Source organism: Salvelinus fontinalis, chromosome 24, assembly GCF_029448725.1.
Source record: "Salvelinus fontinalis isolate EN_2023a chromosome 24, ASM2944872v1, whole genome shotgun sequence".
NCBI classification, from domain to species: Eukaryota; Metazoa; Chordata; class Actinopteri; order Salmoniformes; family Salmonidae; genus Salvelinus; species Salvelinus fontinalis.
Window position 1 is genome coordinate 8,774,222 of NC_074688.1, and position 13,289 is coordinate 8,787,510.

Genomic DNA, 13,289 nt, shown 5'->3' on the forward strand with positions numbered 1-13,289 from the left:
CGTGTAGTGTTATTACGGGTCTCGTTCCTTATATTGTTATTGTGGGCTTCGACCCGTGTCTTGTTATTACGGTCTCGTCCCGTGTATTGTTGTTACGGGTCTCGCCCCACGTAATGTTATTACGGGTTTCGTCCCGTGTAGTGTTATTACACGTCTCGTCCCATGTATTGTTATTACGGGTTTCGTCCCGTGTATTGTTATTACGGGTTTCGTCCCGTGTAGTGTTATTACGGGTCTCGTCCCGTGTATTGTTATTACAGGTTTCGTCCCGTGCATTGTTATTACGGTCTCGTCCCGTGTATTGTTATTACGGGTCTCGTCCCGTGTATTGTTATTACAGGTTTCGTCCCGTGTTTTGTTATTACGGGTCTCGTCCCGTGTATTGTTATTACGGGTTTCGTCCCGTGTATTGTTATTACAGGTTTCGTCCCGTGTCTTGTTATTACGGGCTCGTCCCGTGTATTGTTGTTACGGGTCTCGCCCCACGTAATGTTATTACGGGTTTCGTCCCGTGTAGTGTTATTACACGTCTCGTCCCATGTATTGTTATTACGGGTCTCGTCCCGTGTATTGTTATTACGGGTCTCGTCCCGTGTATTGTTATTACAGGTTTCGTCCCGTGTATTGTTATTACGGGTTTCGTCCAGTGTTTTGTTATTACGGGTCTCTTCCCGTGTATTTATTAGAGGTTTAACCTCTATCCTTTGTTTGGGGTACATCCCTGTGTTTTTGTATATGTGTTTCTTTTGGGCTTTGTCCCTGTTCCTTTTCATGGCATGTTGTATTTTTGGGTGGAGTATTAAAACCCCTATTACATATTCCTGCACCTGCCTCCAATCATTTATACAACGTGACACATACGCACAAAACACACACAACAAAAAACACACACACACAAAACACAAGCACACAACACACAGCACAAAACACACCCACACAAAACACACAACACAAAACACACACACGCACAAAACATACACTAGGACTGCTAGCAGATATTTTTTTCTGGGCTAAGCATGAATTATTCAGTAACAGCTTCATTAATGAGGCCAGCCCTACCTCACCCATTAGAGCACTGCAAAGTATTAACACTGACTCATCAGATGAACCACTGCATTAACTGGGCCACAGCACTTAGCATGATCACCATTCCTCAGATATTAGTTATAAGCCCTCACAGCTTTTTCTGCAACGCACCAACACATTAGCTCAGCTGTACCACGAACTTGACCTTTCGTAGCCTCAACTCTAGCCTCAACCACTGCAGCGATACAACTTTTGCAGCACATCTCTCAGACACAAAAAATAAACCACCAATTAAATCAACTGAAATTAACTGTCAGGGTCACCAAGGGTCACAGTGCAGACTCTAAGATCACACAACCACAGCAGAGCTGAATTAACACAGTCACACACGGACCAATTACATTTTTTACATTTTAGTCATTTAGCAGACGCTCTTATCCAGAGCGACTAGGGTTAAGTGCTTTGCTCAAGGGTATATAAACAGATTGTTCACCTAGTCAGCTTGGGGACACAAACCATCGACCTTTCAGATATTGGCCTAAAAGATCTTAAACATTAGGCTACTTGACGCCCATTAGGAGAGCGAGCACTATGGACAGTCAAATTAAAACAGAGAGATCTATGGACACTCAAATTAAAACAGAGAGATCTATGGACACTCCTATTAGTCGAGAGAGAGCAATATGGACATTCCTATAAAGAGAGAGAGCTCTATGGACTTTCCTATAAAGAAAGAGAGCTCTATGGACATTCCTATAAGGAGAGAGAGCTCTATGGACATTCCTATAAGGAGAGAGAGCTCTATGGACACTCATATTAAGTTCATTGTTCTGAGTGTTATACCTAATGTCTGACACCAACCCCACTGTGACTACACCAGCAAACCCCACCGTGACTACATCAGCTAACCCCACCGTGACTACACCAGCTAACTCCACCGTGACTACACCAGTTAACCCCACCGTGACTACACTAGCTAACACCACTGTGACTACACCAGCTAACACCACTGTGACTACACCAGCTAACACCACTGTGACTACACCAGCTAACACCACTGTGACTACACCAGCTAACCCCACTGTGACTACACCAGCTAACCCCACTGTGACTACACCAGCTAACCCCACTGTGACTACATCAGCTACCACACTGTGACTACATCAGCTAACCCCACTGTGACTACACCAGCTAACACCACCGTGACTACACCAGCTAACCCCACCGTGACTACATCAGCTAACCCCACTGTGACTACACCAGTTAACCCCACCGTGACTACACCAGTTAACCCCACCGTGACTACACCAGCTAACACCACTGTGACTACACCAGCTAACACCACTGTGACTACACCAGCTAACCCCACTGTGACTACACCAGCTAACCCCACCGTGACTACATCAGCTAACCCCACTGTGACTACACCAGTTAACCCCACCGTGACTACACTAGCTAACACCACCGTGACTACACCAGCTAACACCACTGTGACTACACCAGCTAACACCACTGTGACTACACCAGCTAACACCACTGCGACTACACCAGCTAACCCCACTGTGACTACACCAGCTAACCCCACTGTGACTACACCAGCTAACCCCACTGTGACTACACCAGCTAACACCACTGTGACTACATCAGCTACCACACTGTGACTACATCAGCTAACCCCACCGTGACTACACCAGCTAACACCACCGTGACTACACCAGCTAACCCCACCGTGACTACATCAGCTAACCCCACCGTGACTACACCAGTTAACCCCACCGTGACTACACCAGCTAACACCACTGTGACTACACCAGCTAACACCACTGTGACTACACCAGCTAACACCACTGTGACTACACCAGCTAACCCCACTGTGACTACACCAGCTAACCCCACCGTGACTACACCAGCTAACCCCACCGTGACTACACCAGTTAACCCCACTGTGACTACACCAGCTAACCCCACTGTGACTACACCAGCTAACACCACTGTGACTACACCAGCTAACCCCACTGTGACTACACCAGCTAACACCACTGTGACTACATCAGCTAACCCCACGGCGACAACACCAGCTAACCCCACTGTGACTACACCAGCTAACCCCACTGTGACTACACCAGCTAACCCCACTGTGACTACACCAGCTAACACCACTGTGACTACACCAGTTAACCCCACCGTGACTAGACCATTTAGCCCCTGTGACTACACCAGTTAACCGCACCGTGACTACACCAGTTAACCCCACTGTGACTACACAGTTTAGCCACTGTGACTACACCAGTTAACCCCACCGTGACTACACTAGCTAACACCACTGTGACTACACCAGCTAACACCACTGTGACTACACCAGCTAACACCACTGTGACTACACCAGCTAACACCACTGTGACTACACCAGCTAACACCACTGTGACTACACCAGCTAACCCCACTGTGACTACACCAGCTAACCCCACTGTGACTACACCAGCTAACCCCACTGTGACTACACCAGCTAACCCCACTGTGACTACATCAGCTACCACACTGTGACTACATCAGCTAACCCCACTGTGACTACACCATTTAACCCCACTGTGACTACACCATTTAACCCCACCGTGACTACACCAGCTAACCCCACCGTGACTACACCAGCTAACCCCAATGTGACTACACCAGTTAACCCCACCGTGACTACACAAGCTAACACCACTGTGACTACACCAGCTAACACCACTGTGACTACACCAGCTAACACCACTGTGACTACACCAGCTAACCCCACTGTGACTACACCAGCTAACACCACTGTGACTACACCAGCTAACCCCACTGTGACTACACCAGCTAACCCCACTGTGACTACACCAGCTAACCCCACTGTGACTACATCAGCTACCACACTGTGACTACATCAGCTAACCCCACTGTGACTACACCAGCTAACACCACCGTGACTACACCAGCTAACCCCACCGTGACTACACCAGCTAACACCACTGTGACTACACCAGCTAACACCACTGTGACTACACCAGCTAACCCCACTGTGACTACACCAGCTAACACCACTGTGACTACACCAGCTAACACCACTGTGACTACACCAGCTAACCCCACTGTGACTACACCAGCTAACCCCACCGTGACTACATCAGCTAACCCCACTGTGACTACACCAGTTAACCCCACCGTGACTACACTAGCTAACACCACTGTGACTACACCAGCTAACCCCACTGTGACTACACCAGCTAACACCACTGTGACTACATCAGCTAACCCCACGGCGACAACACCAGCTAACCCCACTGTGACTACACCAGCTAACCCCACTGTGACTACACCAGCTAACCCCACTGTGACTACACCAGCTAACACCACTGCGACTACACCAGCTAACCCCACTGTGACTACACCAGCTAACCCCACTGTGACTACACCAGCTAACCCCACTGTGACTACACCAGCTAACCCCACTGTGACTACATCAGCTACCACACTGTGACTACACCAGTTAACCCCACCGTGACTACACTAGCTAACACCACTGTGACTACACCAGCTAACCCCACTGTGACTACACCAGCTAACACCACTGTGACTACACCAGCTAACACCACTGTGACTACACCAGCTAACACCACTGTGACTACACCAGCTAACACCACTGTGACTACACCAGCTAACCCCACTGTGACTACACCAGCTAACCCCACTGTGACTACACCAGCTAACCCCACTGTGACTACATCAGCTACCACACTGTGACTACATCAGCTAACCCCACTGTGACTACACCATTTAACCCCACCGTGACTACACCAGCTAACCCCACCGTGACTACACCAGCTAACCCCACCGTGACTACACCAGTTAACCCCACCGTGACTACACAAGCTAACACCACTGTGACTACACCAGCTAACACCACTGTGACTACACCAGCTAACACCACTGTGACTACACCAGCTAACCCCACTGTGACTACACCAGCTAACCCCACTGTGACTACACCAGCTAACCCCACTGTGACTACACCAGCTAACCCCACCGTGACTACACCAGTTAACCCCACTGTGACTACACCAGCTAACCCCACTGTGACTACACCAGCTAACACCACTGTGACTACACCAGCTAACCCCACTGTGACTACACCAGCTAACACCACTGTGACTACACCAGCTAACCCCACGGCGACAACACCAGCTAACCCCACTGTGACTACACCAGCTAACCCCACTGTGACTACACCAGCTAACCCCACTGTGACTACACCAGCTAACCCCACTGTGACTACACCAGCTAACCCCACTGTGACTACACCAGCTAACCCCACTGTGACTACACCAGCTAACCCCACTGTGACTACACCAGCTAACACCACTGTGACTACACCAGTTAACCCCACCGTGACTAGACCATTTAGCCCCTGTGACTACACCAGTTAACCGCACCGTGACTACACCAGTTAACCCCACTGTGACTACACAGTTTAGCCACTGTGACTACACCAGTTAACCCCACTGTGACTACACCAGCTAACCCCACTGTGACTACACCAGTTAACCCCACTATGACTACACCAGTTAACCCCACTGTGACTACAACAGCTAACACCACTGTGACTACACCAGCTAACACCACTGTGACTACACCAGCTAACACCACTGTGACTACACCAGTTAACCCCACCGTGACTACACCAGCTAACCCCACTGTGACTACACCAGCTAACACCACTGTGACTACACCAGCTAACCCCACTGTGACTACACCAGCTAACACCACTGTGACTACACCAGCTAACCCCACGGCGACAACACCAGCTAACCCCACTGTGACTACACCAGCTAACCCCACTGTGACTACACCAGCTAACCCCACTGTGACTACACCAGCTAACCCCACTGTGACTACACCAGCTAACACCACTGTGACTACACCAGTTAACCCCACCGTGACTAGACCATTTAGCCCCTGTGACTACACCAGTTAACCGCACCGTGACTACACCAGTTAACCCCACTGTGACTACACAGTTTAGCCACTGTGACTACACCAGCTAACCCCACTGTGACTACACCAGTTAACCCCACTATGACTACACCAGTTAACCCCACTGTGACTACAACAGCTAACACCACTGTGACTACACCAGCTAACACCACTGTGACTACACCAGCTAACACCACTGTGACTACACCAGTTAACCCCACCGTGACTACACCATTTAGCCCCTGTGACTACACCAGTTAACCCCACTATGACTACACCAGTTAACCCCACTGTGACTACACCAGCTAACACCACTGTGACTACACCAGCTAACACCACTGTGACTACACCAGCTAACACCACTGTGACTACACCAGCTAACCCCACTGTGACTACACCAGCTAACCCCACTGTGACTAAACCAGCTAACAAAACTGTGACTACATCAGCTAACCCCACTGTGACTACACCAGCTAACCCCACTGTGACTACACCAGCTAACCCCACAGTGACTACACCAGTTAACCCCACTGTGACTACACCAGCTAACACCACTGTGACTACACCAGCTAACACCACTGTGACTACACCAGCTAACCCCACTGTGACTAAACCAGCTAACACCACTGTGACTACACCAGCTAACCCCACTGTGACTACACCAGCTAACCCCACTGTGACTACACCAGCTAACCCCACCGTGACTACACCAGCTAACCCCACCGTGACTACACCAGCTAACCCCACCGTGACTACACCAGCTAACCCCACCGTGACTACACCAGCTAACCCCACTGTGACTACACCAGCTAACCCCACTGTGACTACACCAGCTAACCCCACCGTGACTACACCAGCTAACCCCACCGTGACTACATCAGCTACCACACCGTGACTACATCAGCTAACCCCACCGTGACTACACCAGCTAACCCCACCGTGACTACACCAGCTAACCCCACCGTGACTACACCAGCTAACCCCACTGTGACTACACCAGCTAACCCCACCGTGACTACATCAGCTAACCCCACTGTGACTACACCAGTTAACCCCACCGTGACTACACCAGCTAACACCACCGTGACTACACCAGCTAACACCACTGTGACTACACCAGCTAACCCCACTGTGACTACACCAGCTAACCCCACCGTGACTACACCAGCTAACCCCACTGTGACTACACCAGCTAACCCCACTGTGACTACACCAGCTAACACCACTATGACTACACCAGCTAACACCACTGTGACTACACCAGCTAACCCCACTGTGACTACACCAGCTAACACCACTGTGACTACACCAGCTAACACCACTGTGACTACATCAGCTAACCCCACGGCGACAACACCAGCTAACCCCACTGTGACTACACCAGCTAACCCCACTGTGACTACACCAGCTAACCCCACTGTGACTACACCAGCTAACCCCACTGTGACTACACCAGCTAACCCCACTGTGACTACACCAGCTAACCCCACTGTGACTACACCATCTAACACCACTGTGACTACACCAGTTAACCCCACCGTGACTAGACCATTTAGCCCCTGTGACTACACCAGTTAACCGCACCGTGACTACACCAGTTAACCCCACTGTGACTACACAGTTTAGCCACTGTGACTACACCAGTTAACCCCACTGTGACTACACCAGCTAACCCCACTGTGACTACATCAGCTAACACCACTGTGACAACACCAGTTAACCCCACCGTGACTACACCATTTAACCCCACTGTGACTACACCAGTTAACCCCACTGTGACTACACCAGCTACCCCCACTGTGACTACACCAGTTAACCCCACTGTGACTACACCAGATAACACCACTGTGACTACACCAGCTAACACCACCGTGACTACACCAGCTAACACCACTGTGACTACACCAGCTAACCCCACTGGGACTACACCAGCTAACCCCACTGTGACTAAACCAGCTAACAAAACTGTGACTACACCAGCTAACCCCACTGTGACTACACCAGCTAACCCCACTGTGACTACACCAGCTAACCCCACTGTGACTACACCAGCTAACCCCACTGTGACTACACCAGCTAACCCCACTGTGACTACACCAGTTAACCCCACTGTGACTACACCAGCTAACCCCACTGTGACTACACCAGCTAACACCACTGTGACTACACCAGCTAACACCACTGTGACTACACCAGCTAACACCACTGTGACTACACCAGCTAACCCCACTGTGACTACACCAGCTAACCCCACCGTGACTACACCAGCTAACCCCACTGTGACTACACCAGCTAACCCCACTGTGACTACACCAGCTAACCCCACTGTGACTACACCAGCTAACCCCACTGTGACTACACCAGCTAACCCCAACGTGACTACACCAGCTAACCCCAACGTGACTACACCAGCTAACACCACTGTGACTACACCAGCTAACCCCACAGTGACTACACCAGCTAACCCCACTGTGACTACACCAGCTAACCCCACTGTGACTAAACCAGCTAACACCACTGTGACTACACCAGCTAACCCCACTGTGACTACACCAGCTAACCCCACTGTGACTACACCAGCTAACCCCACCGTGACTACACCAGCTAACCCCACCGTGACTACACCAGCTAACCCCACCGTGACTACACCAGCTAACCCCACCGTGACTACACCAGCTAACCCCACTGTGACTACACCAGCTAACCCCACTGTGACTACACCAGCTAACCCCACTGTGACTACACCAGCTAACCCCACCGTGACTACACCAGCTAACCCCACCGTGACTACATCAGCTACCACACCGTGACTACATCAGCTAACCCCACCGTGACTACACCAGCTAACCCCACCGTGACTACACCAGCTAACCCCACCGTGACTACACCAGCTAACCCCACCGTGACTACACCAGCTAACCCCACCGTGACTACATCAGCTAACCCCACCGTGACTACACCAGTTAACCCCACCGTGACTACACCAGCTAACACCACCGTGACTACACCAGCTAACACCACCGTGACTACACCAGCTAACCCCACTGTGACTACACCAGCTAACCCCACCGTGACTACACCAGCTAACCCCACCGTGACTACACCAGCTAACCCCACTGTGACTACACCAGCTAACCCCACTGTGACTACACCAGCTAACACCACTGTGACTACACCAGCTAACACCACTGTGACTACACCAGCTAACCCCACTGTGACTACACCAGCTAACACCACTGTGACTACACCAGCTAACACCACTGTGACTACATCAGCTAACCCCACGGCGACAACACCAGCTAACCCCACTGTGACTACACCAGCTAACCCCACTGTGACTACACCAGCTAACCCCACTGTGACTACACCAGCTAACCCCACTGTGACTACACCAGCTAACCCCACTGTGACTACACCAGCTAACCCCACTGTGACTACACCAGTTAACCCCACCGTGACTAGACCATTTAGCCCCTGTGACTACACCAGTTAACCGCACCGTGACTACACCAGTTAACCCCACTGTGACTACACAGTTTAGCCACTGTGACTACACCAGTTAACCCCACTGTGACTACACCAGCTAACCCCACTGTGACTACATCAGCTAACACCACTGTGACTACACCAGTTAACCCCACCGTGACTACACCATTTAACCCCACTGTGACTACACCAGTTAACCCCACTGTGACTACACCAGCTAACCCCACTGTGACTACACCAGTTAACCCCACTGTGACTACACCAGATAACACCACTGTGACTACACCAGCTAACACCACCGTGACTACACCAGCTAACACCACTGTGACTACACCAGCTAACCCCACTGTGACTACACCAGCTAACCCCACTGTGACTACACCAGCTAACCCCACCGTGACTACACCAGCTAACCCCACCGTGACTACACCAGCTAACCCCACCGTGACTACACCAGCTAACCCCACCGTGACTACACCAGCTAACCCCACCGTGACTACACCAGCTAACCCCACTGTGACTACACCAGCTAACCCCACCGTGACTACACCAGCTAACCCCACCGTGACTACATCAGCTACCACACCGTGACTACATCAGCTAACCCCACCGTGACTACACCAGCTAACCCCACCGTGACTACACCAGCTAACCCCACCGTGACTACACCAGCTAACCCCACCGTGACTACACCAGCTAACCCCACCGTGACTACATCAGCTAACCCCACCGTGACTACACCAGTTAACCCCACCGTGACTACACCAGCTAACACCACCGTGACTACACCAGCTAACACCACTGTGACTACACCAGCTAACCCCACTGTGACTACACCAGCTAACCCCACCGTGACTACACCAGCTAACCCCACTGTGACTACACCAGCTAACCCCACTGTGACTACACCAGCTAACACCACTGTGACTACACCAGCTAACACCACTGTGACTACACCAGCTAACCCCACTGTGACTACACCAGCTAACACCACTGTGACTACACCAGCTAACACCACTGTGACTACATCAGCTAACCCCACGGCGACAACACCAGCTAACCCCACTGTGACTACACCAGCTAACCCCACTGTGACTACACCAGCTAACCCCACTGTGACTACACCAGCTAACCCCACTGTGACTACACCAGCTAACCCCACTGTGACTACACCAGCTAACCCCACTGTGACTACACCATCTAACACCACTGTGACTACACCAGTTAACCCCACCGTGACTAGACCATTTAGCCCCTGTGACTACACCAGTTAACCGCACCGTGACTACACCAGTTAACCCCACTGTGACTACACAGTTTAGCCACTGTGACTACACCAGTTAACCCCACTGTGACTACACCAGCTAACCCCACTGTGACTACATCAGCTAACACCACTGTGACTACACCAGTTAACCCCACCGTGACTACACCATTTAACCCCACTATGACTACACCAGTTAACCCCACTGTGACTACACCAGCTAACCCCACTGTGACTACACCAGTTAACCCCACTGTGACTACACCAGATAACACCACTGTGACTACACCAGCTAACACCACCGTGACTACACCAGCTAACACCACTGTGACTACACCAGCTAACCCCACTGGGACTACACCAGCTAACCCCACTGTGACTAAAACCAGCTAACAAAACTGTGACTACACCAGCTAACCCCACTGTGACTACACCAGCTAACCCCACTGTGACTACACCAGCTAACCCCACTGTGACTACACCAGCTAACCCCACTGTGACTACACCAGCTAACCCCACTGTGACTACACCAGTTAACCCCACTGTGACTACACCAGCTAACCCCACTGTGACTACACCAGCTAACACCACTGTGACTACACCAGCTAACACCACTGTGACTACACCAGCTAACACCACTGTGACTACACCAGCTAACCCCACCGTGACTACACCAGCTAACCCCACCGTGACTACACCAGCTAACCCCACCGTGACTACACCAGCTAACCCCACTGTGACTACACCAGCTAACCCCACTGTGACTACACCAGCTAACCCCACTGTGACTACACCAGCTAACCCCACTGTGACTACACCAGCTAACCCCAACGTGACTACACCAGCTAACACCACTGTGACTACACCAGTTAACATTACCGTGACTATACCATTTAGCCCCTGTGACTACACCAGTTAACCCCACCGTGACTACACCAGTTTACCCCACTGTGACTACACCAGTTAACCCCACCGTGACTACACCAGTTAACCCCAATGTGACTACACCAGCTAACACCACTGTGACTACACCAGCTAACCCCACTGTGACTACACCAGTTAACCCCACCGTGACTACACCAGTTAACCCCACCGTGACTACACCAGTTAACCCCACTGTGACTACACCAGTTAACCCCACTGTGACTACACCAGTTAACCCCACTGTGACTACACCAGCTAACCCCACTGTGACTACACCAGCTAACACCACTGTGACTACACCAGCTAACACCACTGTGACTACACCAGCTAACACCACTGTGACTACACCAGCTAACACCACTGTGACTACACCAGCTAACCCCACTGTGACTACACCAGCTAACCCCACTGTGACTAAACCAGCTAACCCCACTGTGACTACACCAGCTAACCCCACTGTGACTACACCAGCTAACCCCACTGTGACTACACCAGCTAACCCCACTGTGACTACACCAGCTAACCCCACTGTGACTACACCAGCTAACCCCACTGTGACTACACCAGCTAACCCCACTGTGACTACACCAGCTAACCCCACTGTGACTACACCAGTTAACCCCACTGTGACTACACCAGCTAACCCCACTGTGACTACACCAGCTAACACCACTGTGACTACACCAGCTAACACCACTGTGACTACACCAGCTAACACCACTGTGACTACACCAGCTAACCCCACTGTGACTACACCAGCTAACACCACTGTGACTACACCAGCTAACACCACTGTGACTACATCAGCTAACCCCACGGCGACAACACCAGCTAACCCCACTGTGACTACACCAGCTAACCCCACTGTGACTACACCAGCTAACCCCACTGTGACTACACCAGCTAACCCCACTGTGACTACACCAGCTAACCCCACTGTGACTACACCAGCTAACCCCACTGTGACTACACCATCTAACACCACTGTGACTACACCAGTTAACCCCACCGTGACTAGACCATTTAGCCCCTGTGACTACACCAGTTAACCGCACCGTGACTACACCAGTTAACCCCACTGTGACTACACAGTTTAGCCACTGTGACTACACCAGTTAACCCCACTGTGACTACACCAGCTAACCCCACTGTGACTACATCAGCTAACACCACTGTGACTACACCAGTTAACCCCACCGTGACTACACCATTTAACCCCACTGTGACTACACCAGTTAACCCCACTGTGACTACACCAGCTAACCCCACTGTGACTACACCAGTTAACCCCACTGTGACTACACCAGATAACACCACTGTGACTACACCAGCTAACACCACCGTGACTACACCAGCTAACACCACTGTGACTACACCAGCTAACCCCACTGGGACTACACCAGCTAACCCCACTGTGACTAAACCAGCTAACAAAACTGTGACTACACCAGCTAACCCCACTGTGACTACACCAGCTAACCCCACTGTGACTACACCAGCTAACCCCACTGTGACTACACCAGCTAACCCCACTGTGACTACACCAGTTAACCCCACTGTGACTACACCAGCTAACCCCACTGTGACTACACCA